This window comes from Pseudophryne corroboree (assembly GCF_028390025.1).
Source record: "Pseudophryne corroboree isolate aPseCor3 chromosome 3 unlocalized genomic scaffold, aPseCor3.hap2 SUPER_3_unloc_1, whole genome shotgun sequence".
NCBI classification, from domain to species: domain Eukaryota; kingdom Metazoa; phylum Chordata; class Amphibia; order Anura; family Myobatrachidae; genus Pseudophryne; species Pseudophryne corroboree.
Window position 1 is genome coordinate 2,586,801 of NW_026967493.1, and position 17,283 is coordinate 2,604,083.

At 49.0% G+C, this 17,283-nt stretch overlaps 1 protein-coding gene and 1 pseudogene across 1 annotated transcript in view; both read right to left on the bottom strand.

Annotated features, from left to right (window-relative positions):
* Positions 1-17,283, bottom strand: part of LOC134983110 (zinc finger protein 436-like) — a 52,040-nt gene that overhangs the window by 17,462 nt on the left and 17,295 nt on the right. The window lies entirely within an intron of this gene.
* LOC134983193 (5S ribosomal RNA) lies at positions 5,950-6,068 on the bottom strand (annotated as a pseudogene).

Genomic DNA, 17,283 nt, shown 5'->3' on the forward strand with positions numbered 1-17,283 from the left:
GATGCTGGGGACTCCGTAAGGACCATGGGGATTATACCTAAGCTCCCAAACGGACGGGAGAGTGCGGATGACTCTGCAGCACCGAATGAGAGAACTCCAGGTCCTCCTCAGCCAGGGTATCAATTTTGTAGAACTTTGCAAACGTGTTTGCCCCTGACCAAGTAGCAGCTCGGCAAAGTTGTAAAGCCGAGACCCCTCGGGCAGCCGCCCAAGATGAGCCCACCTTCCTCGTGGGATGGGCTTTAACAGATTTAGGCTGCGGTAATCCCACCGCAGAATGCGCCATCTGAATATTGCTACAAATCCAGCGCGCAATAGACTGCTTAGAAGCAGGAGCACCCAGCTTGTTGGGTGCATACAGGATAAATAGCGAGTCAGTCTTTCTGACTCCAGCCGTCCTGGAAACGTACATTTTCAGGGCCCTGACTACGTCCAGCAACTTGGAATCCTCCAAGTCCCTAGTAGCCGCAGGCACCACAACAGGTTGGTTCAAGTGAAAAGCTGAGACCACCTTCGGGAGAAACTGAGGACGAGTCCTCAAATCTGCCCTATCCATATGGAAAATCAGATAAGGGCTTCTACAAAACAAAGCCGCCAATTCTGAAACTCGCCTGGCCGAAGCCAGGGCCAACAGCATGACCACTTTCCACATGAGATATTTTAAATCCACAGTCTTAAGTGGCTCAAACCAATGTGATTTCAGGAATTCCAAAACCACATTGAGATCCCAAAGTGCCACAGGGGCACAAAAGGAGGCTGAATATACAGAACTCCTTTGACAAAAGTCTGAACTACAGGCAGTGAAGCCCGTTCTTTTTGGAAGAAAATCGACAGAGCCGAAATCTGGACCTTGATGGACCCCAAATTGAGGCCCAATGTCACTCCTGCTTGCAGGAATTGTAGGAATCGACCCAGCTGAAATTCCTCCGTCGGGGCCTTCTTGGCCTCACACCACGCAACATATTTTCGCCCAATGCGGTGATAACGTTTTGTGGTGACATCCTTCCTGGCTTTGAGCCGGGTAGGGATGACTTCCTCCGGAATGCCCATTAGGATCCGGTGTTCAACCGCCATGCCGTCAAACGTAGCCGCGGTAAGTCTTGGAACAGACAGGATCCCTGCTGCAGCAGGTCTTGTCTGAGCGGCAGAGGCCAAGGGTCCTCTGCAAGCAACTCTTAAAGTTCCGGGTACCAAGCTCTTCGTGGCCAATCCGGAACCACGAGTATAGTTTCCACTCCTCGCTTTCACATGATTCTCAGTACCTTGAGAATGAGAGGCAGAGGAGGAAACACATAAACCGACTGGTACACCCACGGTGTCACTAGAGCGTCCACAGCGATCGCCTGAGGGTCCCTTGACCTGGCGCAATATCTTTTCAACTTTTTGTTGAGGCGGGACGCCATCATGTCCACCCGTGGACATACCCAACGGTTTACCCGCCTAAGAAAAACTTCTGAATAAAGTCTTAGGAGAATCCTTGTGGCTTCTGCCATCGCCATCCTGCTTCTTGTGCCGCCCTGTCTGTTTACATGGGCGACCGCCGTGATGTTGCCTGATTGGATCAGTACCGGCTGGTTCTGAAGCAGGGGCCTTGCTTGACTTAGGGCATTGTAAATGGCCCTTAGCTCCAGAATATTTATGTGAAGCGAAATTTCCTTGGAAATGTCTTCCTTGTGTGACTGCACCCCAGGCTGGCATCCATGGTCACCAGGACCCAGTCCTGTATTCCGAATTTGCAGGCCCTCTAGTAGATGAGCCCTCTGCAGCCACCACAGCAGCGACACCCTGTTTCTTGCTGACAGGGTTATCCGCTGTTGTATCTGTAGATGGGACCCGGACCATTTGTCCCACAGGTCCCACTGGAACGTCCTTGCGTGGAACCTTCCGAATGGAATTATGCTTCGTACGAAGCTACCATTTTTCCCAGGACTCGTGTGCATTGATGCACCGACACCTGTCCTGGTTTTAGGATGTCTCTGACTAGAGATGACAACTCCTATGCTTTTGCCACTGGAAGAAACACTCTTTTCTGGTCTGTGTCCAGAATCATTCCCAGGAACAGAAGACGTGTCGTCAGGACCAGCTGTGACTTTGGAATATTGAGAATCCAGCCGTGCTGTTGTAGCACTTCCCGAGAGAGTGCTACCCCCACTACCAACTGTTCTTTGGACCTCGCCTTTATCAGGAGATCATCCAAGTACGGGATAATAAAAACTTCCTTCTTGCGAAGGAGTATCATCATTTCGGTCATTACTTTGGTAAAGACCTTCGGTGCCGTGGACAACTCCAACGGCAGCGTCTGGAACTGATAGTGACAGTCCTGTACCACACCTCTAAGGTACTCCTGGTGAGGAGGGTAAATGGGGACATGCAGGTACGCATCCTTGATGTCCAGGGAGACCCTGTAATCCCCCTCGTCCAGACTCGTAATAACCGCCCTGAACGATTCCATCTTGAACTTGAATCTTCTGATATAAAAAATTCAAGTATTTTAATTTTAAGATGGGTCTCACCGAACCGTTCTGTTTCGGTACCACAACCATTGTGGAATAGTAACCCCTTCCTTGCTGAAGGAGGGGCACCTTGACAATCACTTGTTGTGATTATAGTGTTGAATAGCCATCAACACCGCCTCCCTGGCAGAAGGAGGTGACGGTAAGGCAGATTTTAGGAAACGGCGGGAGGAAGAACGTCTCGAACTCCAGCCTGTACCCCTGAGATACTACTTGAAGGACCCAGGGATCCATGTGAGAGAGCCCACTGGGCGCTGAAATTTCTGAGACGGGCCCCCACCGTACCCGGGTCCGCCTGAGCAGCCCCAGCGTCATGCTGTGGGCTTACCGGACACAGGGAGGACTTCTGCTCTTGGGAACTAGCAGTGTGCTGCAGCTTTTTCCTTTACCTTTGCCTCTCGGCAAAAAGGATGAGCCTCTAGCCCTCTTGCTTTTCTGGGGCCGAAAGGACTGTACTTGATGATACGGTGCTTTCTTTTGTTGTGGGGTAACCTGTGGCAAAAAAGTAGATTTTCCAGCAGTAGCTGTGGAAACGAGGTCTGAAAAAACCATCCCCAAACAGTTTTACCCCCTTATAGGGCAAACTTCCATGTGCCGATTCGAGTTGGCATCGCCTGACCATTGCAGAGTCCATAACCCCCGTCTGGCGGCAATGGACCTAGCGCTTATTTTTGATGCCAGCCGGCAAATATCCCTCTGTGCATCACGCATGTATAAGACCACGTCTTTATATGCTCTATTGTCAGCAAAATATTGTCCCTATCCATAGTTATTTTCCGACAGGGAATCTGACCACGCAGCGGGAGCACTGCACATCCATGCCGAAGCAATGGCTGGTCGCAATATAATGCCCGAGTGTGTGACTATATCTTTTAGGGTAACCTCCTGCTTTCTATCAGCAGGTTCCTTCAGGGCGGCCGTATACGGAGACGGTAGTGCCACCTTTTCTGATAAGCGTGTAAGCGCTGTATCTACCCTATGGGGTGTTTCCCCACGTGACCTATCCTCTGGCGGGAAAGGGTACGCTGCCAATAACCGTTTAGAAATTACCAATTTCTTACCGGGGGAAGACCACGCTTCCTCACACACCTCATTTAATTTCTCAGATGCAGGAAAAACTACTAATAGTTTTCTCTCACCAAACACAATACCCTTTTATGTGGTACCTGGGGTATTATCATAAATGTGTAATAGGTGGACCTATTTGGAGGGTACACTAGTCTCATCGTCGTCGACACTGGAGTCGGTATCCGTGTCGACATCTGTGTCTGCCATCTGAGGTAGCAGGCGTTTTTAGAGCCCCCCATGACATTTGAGACGCTGGAACAGGCCCAAGCTGAGTAGCCGGCTGTTCTGTGTCGTCGACCTTTTGTGTAAGGAGTTGACACTTTCACGTAATCCTTCCATAAGTCCAACCACACCGGTGTCGACCCCGCAGGGGGTGACAACATACTTACAGGCATTCGCTCCGCCTCCACATCATTATCCTCCACATACATGTCGACACAGCCGTACCGACACACAGCACACACACAGGGAATGCTCTGACAGAGGACAGGACCCCACAAAGCCCTTTGGGGAGACAGAGGGAGAGTATGCCAGCACACACCAGGGCGCTATATATCCCAGGGATATCACCTATAAAAAGTGTTTTCCCTTATAGCTGCATATATATTGTATACTGCGCCTAAATTGTGCCCCCCCCTCTCTTTTTTACCCTTTCTGTAGTGTATTAACTGCAGGGGAGAGCCAGGGAGCTTCCCTCCAACGGAGCTGTGAGGGAAAAATGGCGCCAGTGTGCTGAGGGAGATAGCTCCGCCCCTTTTTCGCAGACTTTTCTCCCGCATTTTTATGGATTCTGGCAGGGGTTAAAAAGCACCTATATAGCCTCTGGGGCTATTTATGGTGCCAGTTTGCCAGCCAAGGTGTCAGTATTGCTGCTCAGGGCGCCCCCCCCCCCAGCGCCCTGCACCCATCAGTGACCGCAGTGTGAGGTGTGCATGAGGAGCAATGGCGCACAGCTGCAGTGCTGTGCGCTACCTTGGTGAAGACGGATGTCTTCTGCCGCCGATTTTCTGGACCACTTCTTGCTTCTGGCTCTGTAAGGGGGCCGGCGGCGCGGCTCCGGGACCGGACTCCGAGGCTGGGCCTGTGTTCGATCCCTTTGGAGCTAATGGTGTCCAGTAGCCTAAGAAGCCCAAGCTGGCTGCAAGCAGGCAGGTTCGCTTCTTCTCCCCTTAGTCCCTCGTAGCAGTGAGCCTGTTGCCAGCAGGTCTCACTGAAAATAAAAAACCTAATTCTAACTTTCTTTCTAGGAAGCTCAGGAGAGCCCCCTAGTTTGCATCCAGCTCGGCCGGGCAAAAAGATCTAACTAAGGTCTGGAGGAGGGTCATAGGGGGAGGAGCCAGTGCACACCAGGTAGTCCTAAAGCTTTCTATTTGTGCCCAGTCTCCTGCGGAGCCGCTATTCCCCATGGTCCTTACGGAGTCCCCAGCATCCACTAGGACGTCAGAGAAATAACTTTTATTGATTATTCGATAAAACCATAACGGGGTGTATCCAAGACAAACAAACAAAAAAAACATATAAAGCACATGTATTTAAAAATAAAGATATGGTTCCTAAACCTATAAGATTGAGGGAGCACGTGACCAGTCCTATAGGTGTGGTCTATTTATCGTGAACCCTAAAAATAGGTCTGACTAGGATTCTGTGCTGGACCTGTAGATAGGTCAATTAAACAAAGACTCTTGGGTAATATTAAGATATCATAATGATATTGGCTTTTACTGAGGCTCCATAAATCCAAATGAATCTTAGTTTATGGTGCCTATGGAAGGAAGCATTGGGTATAGTCACCACACGAATATAGTATAATCAGATTGTACTGAGTAATAGTGTTTAGACAGATTCAGGAATGAAAGACAGGCAAATAGTGATTCTGCAATCAGCGTTAGGCACAGAGGGGTTAATTCAGACCTGATCGCTAGGATGCGTATTTTGTATCCCTACGATCAGGTAGTCGCCACCTACAGGGGGAAGGGGAAATCGCCGTGCTGGGGTGCGATCGCATGTGCAGGAGAGATGCACAAACAGAAGTTCGTGCAGTTTCTGCACAGCCCAGGACTTACTCAGCCGCTGCAATGATCAGGGCCGGAGCCGACGTCTGGAATCCCCCCTCCAAACACCTGGTCACCTGCGTTTTTCCGGACACTCCTCAAAAACGGTCAATTGACACCCACAAACGCCCTCTTCCTGTCAACCTCCTTGTGTTCACCAGTGCGATGGGATTTTTCACGCCATCTCACCGCTGCCCGTCACTGCAGACCGTTGCGCCTGCGCACTGCATACGCAGTTCAGACCTGATCGCCTGACGTGCAAAAATGCACAGCAACGATCCAGTCTGAATCAACCCCAGAGTGTGGTATTCAATGTGATTCTACTAGACTTGATATTCCCAGGTGGTCTCAAATCCAAGTACTGACCAAGCCCAACACTGCTTAGCTTCCAAGATCGGACGGTATTGGGTGTATACAGTGTGGTATGATAGTAGAAAAAATGAATTAAATCCAACTCTGGGATCACTGATGAGTGCACCTATTTAGTAGCATATGGTATATAATTACATCCAAATGGAAAAGGGATAGACAAGACCCAGGATGTTATATGGTACAACATATAATTCTATAACTGACATTGTAACCACTACTATAATTCTGGCATTGATTTTCTAATTACTTAAAAATACTAGGAAGCTTGCTGTGGAGAATAACCAACACTGAGAGATCATGTGGGATTACTAGAGGTGACATGGGCTGTGCACAGTGGCGTAATTTAGTGCAGACTGACATGCGGACGAGCGTCCGCATGTCAGTCTGCGGTCTCGTTCCCTCCGCTGCTGTTAGGAGGGACATGGAGGGCACAGCGCGCGCCTCTCCTGTGTCCCTCCTGGGTCTCCGGCGGCCGCGGGTCTAATAAAGGAAGTGCCGATTGTGAACCAATTAGAGCTCACGAACGGCACTTCCCCCTATTAGACCTGCAGCCGCCGGAGACCCAGGAGGGACACAATAGAGGCGCGCGCTGTCCCCTCCGTGTCCCTCCTTACAGAAGGGGAGCGGCGGCGAAGGAAGCGGGGGGGGGGGGGGGGGTTTTAGAATATCCGGCACTGGGGACATATATGGCACTGGGGGGGAATATCTGGCACTGTGGGTATATATGGCACTGGGGGGGGGGAATATCTGGCACTGGAGGAATATCTGGCACTGGGGCATATGTGGCACTGGGGCATATGTGGCACTGGGGGGAGAATATCTGGCACTGGGGGCATATATGGCACTGGGGGGGGGGGATATCTGGCACTGGGGGCATCTGTGGCACTGTGGGGGAATATCTGGCACTGGGAGCATATGTGGCACTGTGGGGGAATATCTGGCACTGGGAGCATATGTGGCACTGGGGGTGTATATGTGTACCTGGCACATGGGGGGGGGGGCTATATTTGGCACTGGGGGCATGTGAGTACCTGGCACCGTGGGGGAATATCTGGCACTGGGGACATATGTGGCACTGGGAGCACAGCCCTAGCAACAAGGGCTACCTCCTAGCAACGAGCATGACACCCAGTGCATGAAACCCATGGCAACGAGCATGACACCCAGTGCATGAAACACCTGGCAACAAGCATGACACCCAGTGCATGAAACCCCTGGCAACGAGCATGAAACCCTGTGCATGAAAACCCCTGGCACCGTGCATGGAACCAAGAGCATGAAACCCCTGGCAACGAGCATGACACCCAGTGCATGAAACTCCTGACAACGAGCAGGTAATTGAAAAGTAATTAGAATCCTTACTGTAGTACTTAATGTGTAATGGGCATTACGGTGTGTGGCATAATGTATCACGGACATTGCGGTGTGTGTCATAATGTGTCACAGGCATTACGGTGTATGGTATACTATATCGCGGGCATTGTAATATGTGGTATAATGTCTCAGGGTCATTGTAGTGTGTGGCATAATGTATCACGGATATTGCGGTGTGTGTCATAATGTGTCAGGCATTATGGTGTGTGGTATACTATATCACGGGCATTGTGGTATGTGGTATAATGTCTCAGGGTCATTGTAGTGTGGCATAATATACAACGGGCATTGCGGTGTGTGGCATAGGGTATCACGGGCATTGCGATATGTGTCACAGGCATTACGGTGTATGGTATACTATATAACGGGCATTGTGGTATAATGTCTCAAGGTCATTGCAGTGTGTGGCATAATGTGTCACAGGCATTGTATGTGCTATAATGTATCGGGCATTGCAGTGTGTGGTATAATGTATCACGGACATTGCAGTGTGTGGCATAATGTGTCACAGGCATTGTATGTGCTATAATGTATCAGGGGCATTGCAGTGTGTAGCATAATGTATAACGGGCATTGCGATTCCTGTCATAATGTGTCACAGGCATTATGGTGTGTGGCATAATGCGTCGGGGGCATTACGGTGTGTGGCATAATGTGTCACAGGCATTACGGTGTGTGGCATAATGTGTTGGGGGCATTACAGTGTGTGCATACTGTGTCATGTGCATTATTGTGTGTGGCATAATGTCTAAGGGCCATTGCAGTATGTGGCATAATGTATACTGGGCATTACTATAAGGAGGAAAAATGACAAATAATGTAAGGGGCATGAATCAGGATTATTTTTCTTTCCTGTGGTGGCCGACGTCTGGGCGTGCAGGTTGCAAAACTGGGGTACAAGGTAGTCTTTTCCTGCAATGCCACGCCCATCCCAACGAAGCCACGCCCCCTTTTTTTGCTAGGTGCGCGCATATTTAGCCCTTTATTGCTCCCAATTATGGGGGATGGGGGGGCGCGCCGAAGAATTTTTTGGCTTGGGGGAGATAAATTTCTAGTTACGCCACTGGCTGTGCAGTAATATAACATCCCCTGTGCATACATTTAGGTAACACCGAGAGATCATGTGGGATTACTAGAGGTGATGTGGGCTGTGCAGTAATATAACATCGCCTGTGCATACATGTAGGTAACACCGAGAGATCATGTGGGATTACTAGAGGTGACGTGGGCTGTGCAGTAATATAACATCGCCTGTGCATACATTTAGCTAACACTGAGAGATCATGTGGGATTACTAGAGGGGACGTGGGCTGTGCAGTAATATAACATCGCCTGTGCATACATTTAGGTAACAGAGAGATCATGTGGGATTACTAGAGGTGACATGGGCTGTGCAGTAATATAACATCACCTGTGCATACATTTAGGTAACACTGAGAGATCATGTGAGATTACTAGAGGTGACATGGGCTGTGCAGTAATATAACATCACCTGTGCATACATTTAGGTAACACTGAGAGATCATGCGGGATTACTAGAGGTGACATGGGCTGTGCAGTAATATAACATCGCCTGTGCATACATTTAGGTAACACTGAGATCATGTGGGATTACTAGAGGTGACATGGGCTGTGCAGTAATAGATCACCACCTGTGCATACATTTAGGTAACACAGAGAACATGTAGGATTACTAGAGGTGACATGGGCTGTGCAGTAATATAACATCGCCTGTGCATACATTTAGGTAACACTGAGATCATGTGGGATTACTAGAGGTGACATGGGCTGTGCAGTAATATAATATCGCCTGTGCATACATTTAGGTAACACTGAGAGATCATGTGGGATTACTAGAGGCGACATGGGCTGTGCAGTAATATAACATCGCCTGTGCATACATTTAGGTAACACTGAGATCATGTGGGATTACTAGAGGTGACATGGGCTGTGCAGTAATATAATATCGCCTGTGCATACATTTAGGTAACACTGAGAGATCATGTGGGATTACTAGAGGTGACATGGGCTGTGCAGTAATAGAACATCGCCTGTGCATACATTTAGGTAACAGAGAGATCATGTGGGATTACTAGAGGCGACATGGGCTGTGCAGTAATATAACATCGCCTGTGCATACATTTAGGTAACACTGAGATCATGTGGGATTACTAGAGGTGACATGGGCTGTGCAGTAATAGATCACCACCTGTGCATACATTTAGGTAACACTGAGATCATGCGGGATTACTAGAGGTGACATGGGCTGTGCAGTAATATAACATTGCCTGTGCATACATTTAGGTAACACAGAGAACATGTAGGATTACTAGAGGTGACATGGGCTGTGCAGTAATATAACATCGCCTGTGCATACATTTAGGTAACAGAGATCATGTGGGATTACTAGAGGTGACATGGGCTGTGCAGTAATATAACATCACCTGACATTTAGGTAACAGTGAGCGATCATGTGGGATTACTAGAGGTGACATGGGCTGTGCAGTAATAATAAGATTTTACTTACCGATAAATCTATTTCTCGTAGTCCGTAGTGGATGCTGGGGACTCCGTCAGGACCATGGGGATTAGCGGCTCCGCAGGAGACAGGGCACAAAAGTAAAAGCTTTAGGATCAGGTGGTGTGCACTGACTCCTCCCCCTATGACCCTCCTCCAAGCCTCAGTTAGGATACTGTGCCCGGACGAGCGTACACAATAAGGAAGGATTTTTGAATCCCGGGTAAGACTCATACCAGCCACACCAATCACACTGTACAACCTGTGATCTGAACCCAGTTAACAGCATGATAACAGCGGAGCCTCTGAAAAGATGGCTCACAACAATAATAACCCGATTTTTGTAACAATAACTATGTACAAGTATTGCAGACAATCCGCACTTGGGATGGGCGCCCAGCATCCACTACGGACTACGAGAAATAGATTTATCGGTAAGTAAAATCTTATTTTCTCTGACGTCCTAGTGGATGCTGGGGACTCCGTCAGGACCATGGGGATTATACCAAAGCTCCCAAACGGGCGGGAGAGTGCGGATGACTCTGCAGCACCGAATGAGAGAACTCCAGGTCCTCCTCAGTCAGGGTGTGCCCCTGACCAAGTAGCAACTCGGCAAAGTTGTAAAGCCGAGACCCCTCGGGCAGCCGCCCAAGATGAGCCCACCTTCCTTGTGGAATGGGCATTTACATATTTTGGCTGTGGCAGGCCTGCCACAGAATGTGCAAGCTGAATTGTACTACACATCCAACTAGCAATCGTCTGCTTAGAAGCAAGAGCACCCAGTTTGTTGGGTGCATACAGGATAACAGCAAGTCAGTTTTCCTGACTCCAGCCGTCCTGAAAACCTATATTTTCAGGGCCCTGACAACATCTAGCAACTTGGAGTCCTCCAAGTCCCTAGTAGCCGCAGGTACCACAATAAGCTGGTTCAGGTGAAACACTGACACCACCTTAGGGAGAAACTGGGGACGAGTCCGCAGCTCTGCCCTGTCCGAATGGACAAACAGATATGGGCTTTTGTGAGAAAAAAGCCGCCAATTTGACACTCGCCTGGCCGAGGCCAGGGCCAACAGCATGGTCACTTTCGATGTGAGATACTTCAAATCCACAGATTTGAATGGTTTAAACCAATGTGATTTGAGGAATCCCAGAACTACGTTGAGATCCCACAGTGCCACTGGAGGCACAAAAGGGGGTTGTATATGCAATACTCCCTTGACAAACTTCTGGACTTCAGGAACTGAAGCCAATTCTTTCTGGAAGAAAATCGACAGGGCCGAAATTTGAACCTTAATGGACCCCAATTTGAGGCCCATAGACACTCCTGTTTGCAGGAAATGCAGGAATCGACTTAGTTGAAATTTCTTCGTGGGGCCTTCCCGGCCTCACACCACGCAACATATTTTCGCCACATGTGGTGATAACCTTGTGCGGTCACCTCCTTCCTGGCTTTGACCAGGGTAGGAAAGACCTCTTCCGGAATGCCTTTTCCCTTAGGATCCGGCGTTCAACCGCCATGCCGTCAAACGCAGCCGCGGTAAGTCTTGGAACAGACATGGTACTTGCTGAAGCAAGTCCCTTCTTAGCGGCAGAGGCCATAAGTCCTCTGTGAGCATTTCTTGAAGTTCCGGGTACCAAGTCCTTCTTGGCCAATCCGGAGCCACGAGTATAGTTCTTCCTCCTCTACGTCTTATAATTCTCAATACCTTGGGTATGAGAAGCAGAGGAGGGAACACATACACCGACTGGTACACCCACGGTGTTACCAGGACGTCCACAGCTATTGCCTGAAAGTCTCTTCACCTGGCGCAATACCTGTCCCGTTTTTTTGTTCAGGCGGGACGCCATCATGTCCACCTTTGGTCTTTCCCAACGGTTCACAATCATGTGGAAAACTTCCCGATGAAGTTCCCACTCTCCCGGGTGGAGGTCGTGCCTGCTGAGGAAGTCTGCTTCCCAGTTGTCCACTCCCGGAATGAACACTGCTGACAGTGCTATCACATGATTTTCCGCCCAGCGAAAAATCCTTGCAGTTTTTGCCATTGCCCTCCTGCTTCTTGTGCCGCCCTGTCTGTTTACGTGGGCGACTGCCGTGATTTTGTCCCACTGGATCAATACCAGCTGACCTTGAAGCAGAGGTCTTGCTAAGCTTAGAGCATTATAAATTTGCCCTTAACTCCAGTATATTTATGTGGAGAAAAGTCTCCAGACTTGATCACACTCCCTGGAAATTTTTTCCCTGTGTGACTGCTCCCCAGCCTCTCAGGCTGGCCTCCGTGGTCACCAGCATCCAATCCTGAATGCCGAATCTGCGGCCCTCTAGAAGATGAGCACTCTGTAACCACCACAGGAGAGACACCCTTGTCCTTGGATATAGGGTTATCCGCTGATACATCTGAAGATGCGATCCGGACCATTTTTCCAGCAGATCCCACTGAAGAGTTCTTGCGTGGAATCTGCCGAATGGAATCGCTTCGTAATAAGCCACCATTTTTCCCAGGACTCTTGTGCAATGATGCACTGACACTTTTCCTGGTTTTAGGAGGTTCCTGACTAGCTCGGATAACTCCCTGGCTCTCTCCTCCGGGAGAAACACCTTTTTCTGGACTGTGTCCAGAATCCTCCCTAGGACCAGCAGACGTGTCGTCGGAAACAACTGCGGTTTTGGAATATTTAGAATCCACCCGTGCTGTCGTAGAACTACTTGAGATAGTGCTACTCCGACCTCCAACTGTTCTCTGGACCTTGCTCTTATCAGGAGGTCGTCCATTTTCTTTGAAGACGAATCCTCATTTCGGCCATTACCTTGGTAAAGACCCAGGGTGCCGTGGACAATCCAAACGGCAGCGTCTGAAACTGATAGTGACAGTTCTGTACCACGAACCTGAGGTACCCTTGGTGAGAAGGGCAAATTTGGGACATGGAGGTAAGCATCCCTGATGTCCCGGGACACCATATAGTCCCCTTCTTCCTGGTTCGCTATCACTGCTCTGAGTGACTCCATCTTGATTTGAACCTTTGTAAGTGTTCAAATATTTCAGATTTAGAATAGGTCTCACCTAGCCTTCTGGCTTCAGTACCACAATATAGTGTGGAATAATACCCCTTTCCTTGTTGTAGGAGGGGTACTTTGATTATCACCTGCTGGGAATACAGCTTGTGAATTGTTTCCAATACTGCCTCCCTGTCGGAGGGAGACATTGGTAAAGCAGACTTCAGGAACCTGCGAGGGGGAAACGTCTCGACATTCCAATCTGTACCCCTGGGATACTACTTGTAGGATCCAGGGGTCCTGTACGGTCCCAGCGTCATGCTGAGAACTTGGCAGAAGCGGTGGAGGGCTTCTGTTCCTGGGAATGGGCTGCCTGCTGCAGTCTTCTTCCCTTTCCTCTATCCCTGGGCAGATATGACTCTTATAGGGACGAAAGGACTGAGGCTGAAAAGACGGTGTCTTTTTCTGCAGAGATGTGACTTAGGGTAAAAACGGTGGATTTTCCCGCAGTTGCCGTGGCCACCAGGTCCGATGGACCGACCCCAAATAACTCCTCCCCTTTATACGGCAATACATCTTTGTGCCGTTTGGAATCTGCATCACCTGACCACTGTCGTGTCCATAAACATCTTCTTGCAGATATGGACATCGCACTTACTCTTGATGCCAGAGTGCAAATATCCCTCTGTGCATCTCGCATATATAGAAATGCATTCTTTAAATGCTCTATAGTCAATAAAATACTGTCCCTGTCAAGGGTATCAATATTTTTAGTCAGGGAATCCGACCAAGCCACCCCAGCTCTGCACATCCAGGCTGAGGCGATCGCTGGTCACAGTATAACACCAGTATGTGTGTATATACTTTTTAGGATATTTTCCAGCTTCCTATCAGCTGGCTCCTTGAGGACGGCCCTATCTGTAGATGGTACCGCCACTTATTTTGATAAGCGTGTGAGCGCCTTATCCACCCTAATGGGTGTTTCCCAACTCGCCCTAACTTCTGGCAGGAAAGGGTATACCGCCAATAATTTTCTATCGGGGGAAACCCACGCATCATCACACACTTCATTTAATTTATCTGATTCAGGAAAAACTACAGGTAGTTTTTTCACATCCCACATAATACCCTTTTTTGTGGTACTTGTAGTATCAGAAATATGTAACACCTCCTTCATTGCCCTTAACAAGTAACGTGTGGCCCTAAAGGAAAATAAGTTTGTTTCTTCACCGTCGACACTGAAATCAGTGTCCGTGTCTGTGTCTGTCGACCGACTGAGGTAAATGGGCGTTTTACAGCCCCTGACGGTGTTTGAGACGCCTTGACAGGTACTAATTTGTTTGCCGGCCGTCTCATGTCGTCAACCGACCTTTGCAGCGTGTTGACATTATCACGTAATTCCATAAATAAGCCATCCATTCCGGTGTCGACTCCCTAGAGAGTGACATCACCATTACAGGCAATTGCTCCGCCTCCTCACCAACATCGTCCTCATACATGTCGACACACACGTACCGACATACAGCACACACACAGGGAATGCTCTGATAAAGGACAGGACCCCACTAGCCCTTTGGGGAGACAGAGGGAGAGTTTGCCACCAAAAACGCTATAATTATACAGGGACAACCTTTATACAAGTGTTTTTCCCTTATAGCATTTTAATATATATATTCATATCGCCAAATCAGTGCCCCCCCCTCTCTGTTTTAACCCTGTTTCTGTAGTGCAGTGCAGGGGAGAGCATGGGAGCCTTCTCACCAGCATTTCTGTGAGGGAAAATGGCGCTGTGTGCTGAGGAGAATAGGCCCCGCCCCCTTTTCGGCGGGCTTCTTCTCCGGGGTTTGTGATATCTGGCAGGGGTTAAATACATCCATATAGCCTCAAGGGCTATATGTGATGTATTTTTAGCCATAAAAAGGTACTATACATTGCTGCCCAGGGCGCCCCCCTCAGCGCCCTGCACCCTCAGTGACACGCTGTGTGAAGTGTGCTGACAACAATGGCGCACAGCTGCAGTGCTGTGCGCTACCTCAGGAAGACTGAAAAGTCTTCTGCCGCCTGTCTCTGGACCTCTTCAATCTTCAGCATCTGCAAGGGGGGTCGGCGGCGCGGCTCCGGGACCGGACTCCATGGCTGGGCCTGTGTTCGATCCCTCTGGAGCTAATGGTGTCCAGTAGCCTAAGAAGCCAATCCATCCTGCACGCAGGTGAGTTGACTTCTCTCCCCTAAGTCCCTCGATGCAGTGAGCCTGATGCCAGCAGGACTCACTGAGAATAAAACCTAAAAAACTTTTCCTAAGCAGCTCTTTAGGAGAGCCACCTAGATTGCACCCTGCTCAGACGGGCACAAAAACCTAACTGAGGCTTGGAGGAGGGTCATAGGGGGAGGAGCCAGTGCACACCACCTGATCCTAAAGCTTTTACTTTTGTGCCCTGTCTCCTGCGGAGCCGCTAATCCCCATGGTCCTGACGGAGTCCCCAGCATCCACTAGGACGTCAGAGAAATAACATCGCCTGTGCATACATTTAGGTAACAGCGAGAGAACAGAATGAATATTACCAGCTATCCCTGTTACTGGAAATGCTCCGTGTCAGACATTACAGTGGGAGACTCCCATCTAGATTAGGTATAGAGGCTAGATACACACGCAGCGATGGTATATAGTGCAGCTCCTCCTCTTACTCTGTATCACACATACCTGATCTGACTTCCTATCACCCTCTGCTATGGATATATAGTGATCACTGTCACCAAATCTAACGGCTGCAGGTTCCACTTCTTTCCATCCATTGGCTGTAGGTAACAAGACGGTAATACAACCTCCTGGGTGATGCGAGATGTAGATACATTTTAGGATAAGATATCTGGCCTGGCTCTAAAGGCCCGTACACACTGGTCAATGTATCGGCCGTTCTCTTGAACGGCCGATACATCGCGGGACCGTCGGCCAGTGTGTACGGGCGATACGTCTGTGAACTCAGTCGTTCACAGACGTATCGCGTCGGCCGCGCAGCACAGCCGACAGCCAATATATCTAACGATATATTGGCGCGTCGTTGTGTGTGTACGGGGCGGTCGTCCGACCGCCCGTACACATGCTGCGGCGGCCGGCGGTGATTGACAGGTGAACTGGGCGCCCGCCCAGTTCATGACGTCAGTCCCCCGACGGATCGGGCTGTGTGTATGCACAGCACACTGCCCGATCCGTACATAGATATATCTGCAGATCAATTGATCTGCAGATATATCTAATAGTGTGTACCCATCGTTAGAGACCATCTACCCTTGTAGATATTTACAATGGGATCGATTCCCCCAAGTGCTTTATCTCTCCGACCTGTCTGGCAGAAGTAATTAGCACCAGCATCATGTGTTGGATTGATTTCAGTAAATGCATAGGTCATTCAGGATTTTATATTTGAACTAAGCTGCAGAGCATTCCACCTCATGTGTAAGAAGAATTTGAAAGTGCAGGCTATTCCTCCTTGTGTGCTTCATGTTTAAATGGTTATTATTAGGTAAAAGGAAATTAGAACCCCCTGGTAGATTTTCTCTACTGATTACACTGAAATATTAGCCAATTAGGGGATAAGAATTAAAGCACTGTCATAGGCATACGGCATCTGCTTTTGTAATAGATTGCTTATGTACATGATGTGTTGTTATTGATAAATTGGAATGCCTTCTATCTCCTGACTATAGGCTGAGTGAGGGCATGACTCTGTTAAATCTTAGATGGCTGGTATGTCTGTAAGGAACGCCCAACTTTATATCGAAATGGGCATGATTGAAATTGTATTAGTCGCATTGGGTGACTTATCAATGTACAGTATTTTGTATTGTAGAAAATCTAGCAGACTGACCACTGGTTGAAACCTAATTACTCTGCTGGGATAGAGCTTGTTTACAGTACAGCCAGGGGTGTCAGATACCCTTTGATGCAGGAAAACAGAGATGGCTTGGAGAATGTACTTAAAGAGGGGGTACTGACGGGGGAGATGTGTGCTGAGCGATCTTAACACAGACCGCTCAGCACACATCTCTCCCCCCGATCAGCACAGCGCGATGTGCTGAGCGAGGGGACGGACAGTGGTGAAGTGAGCGACCAGCTAGATTGAGCCTGCATGCAGGCACAATCTAGCACCGGCGGTAGCCATCGCTGGGGGCATACACACGGCAGATCCGTGCTTGAAATCTAAGCAATCTAGTCAGATTGCTTAGATTTTAAACACGGATCTCTCCATGTGTACCCCCTTAAGTGCCTGGGGGGAGCCTCTCAGAGATGCTTTGGTCAGCAGGGTGTGACTTGCCCTTCCTAGGACCCAGTTTTAGAGATCTCGATATTTACACAGGCCTCATACTACAGCTGTAAAGCAAGCCATAAAAAGACGA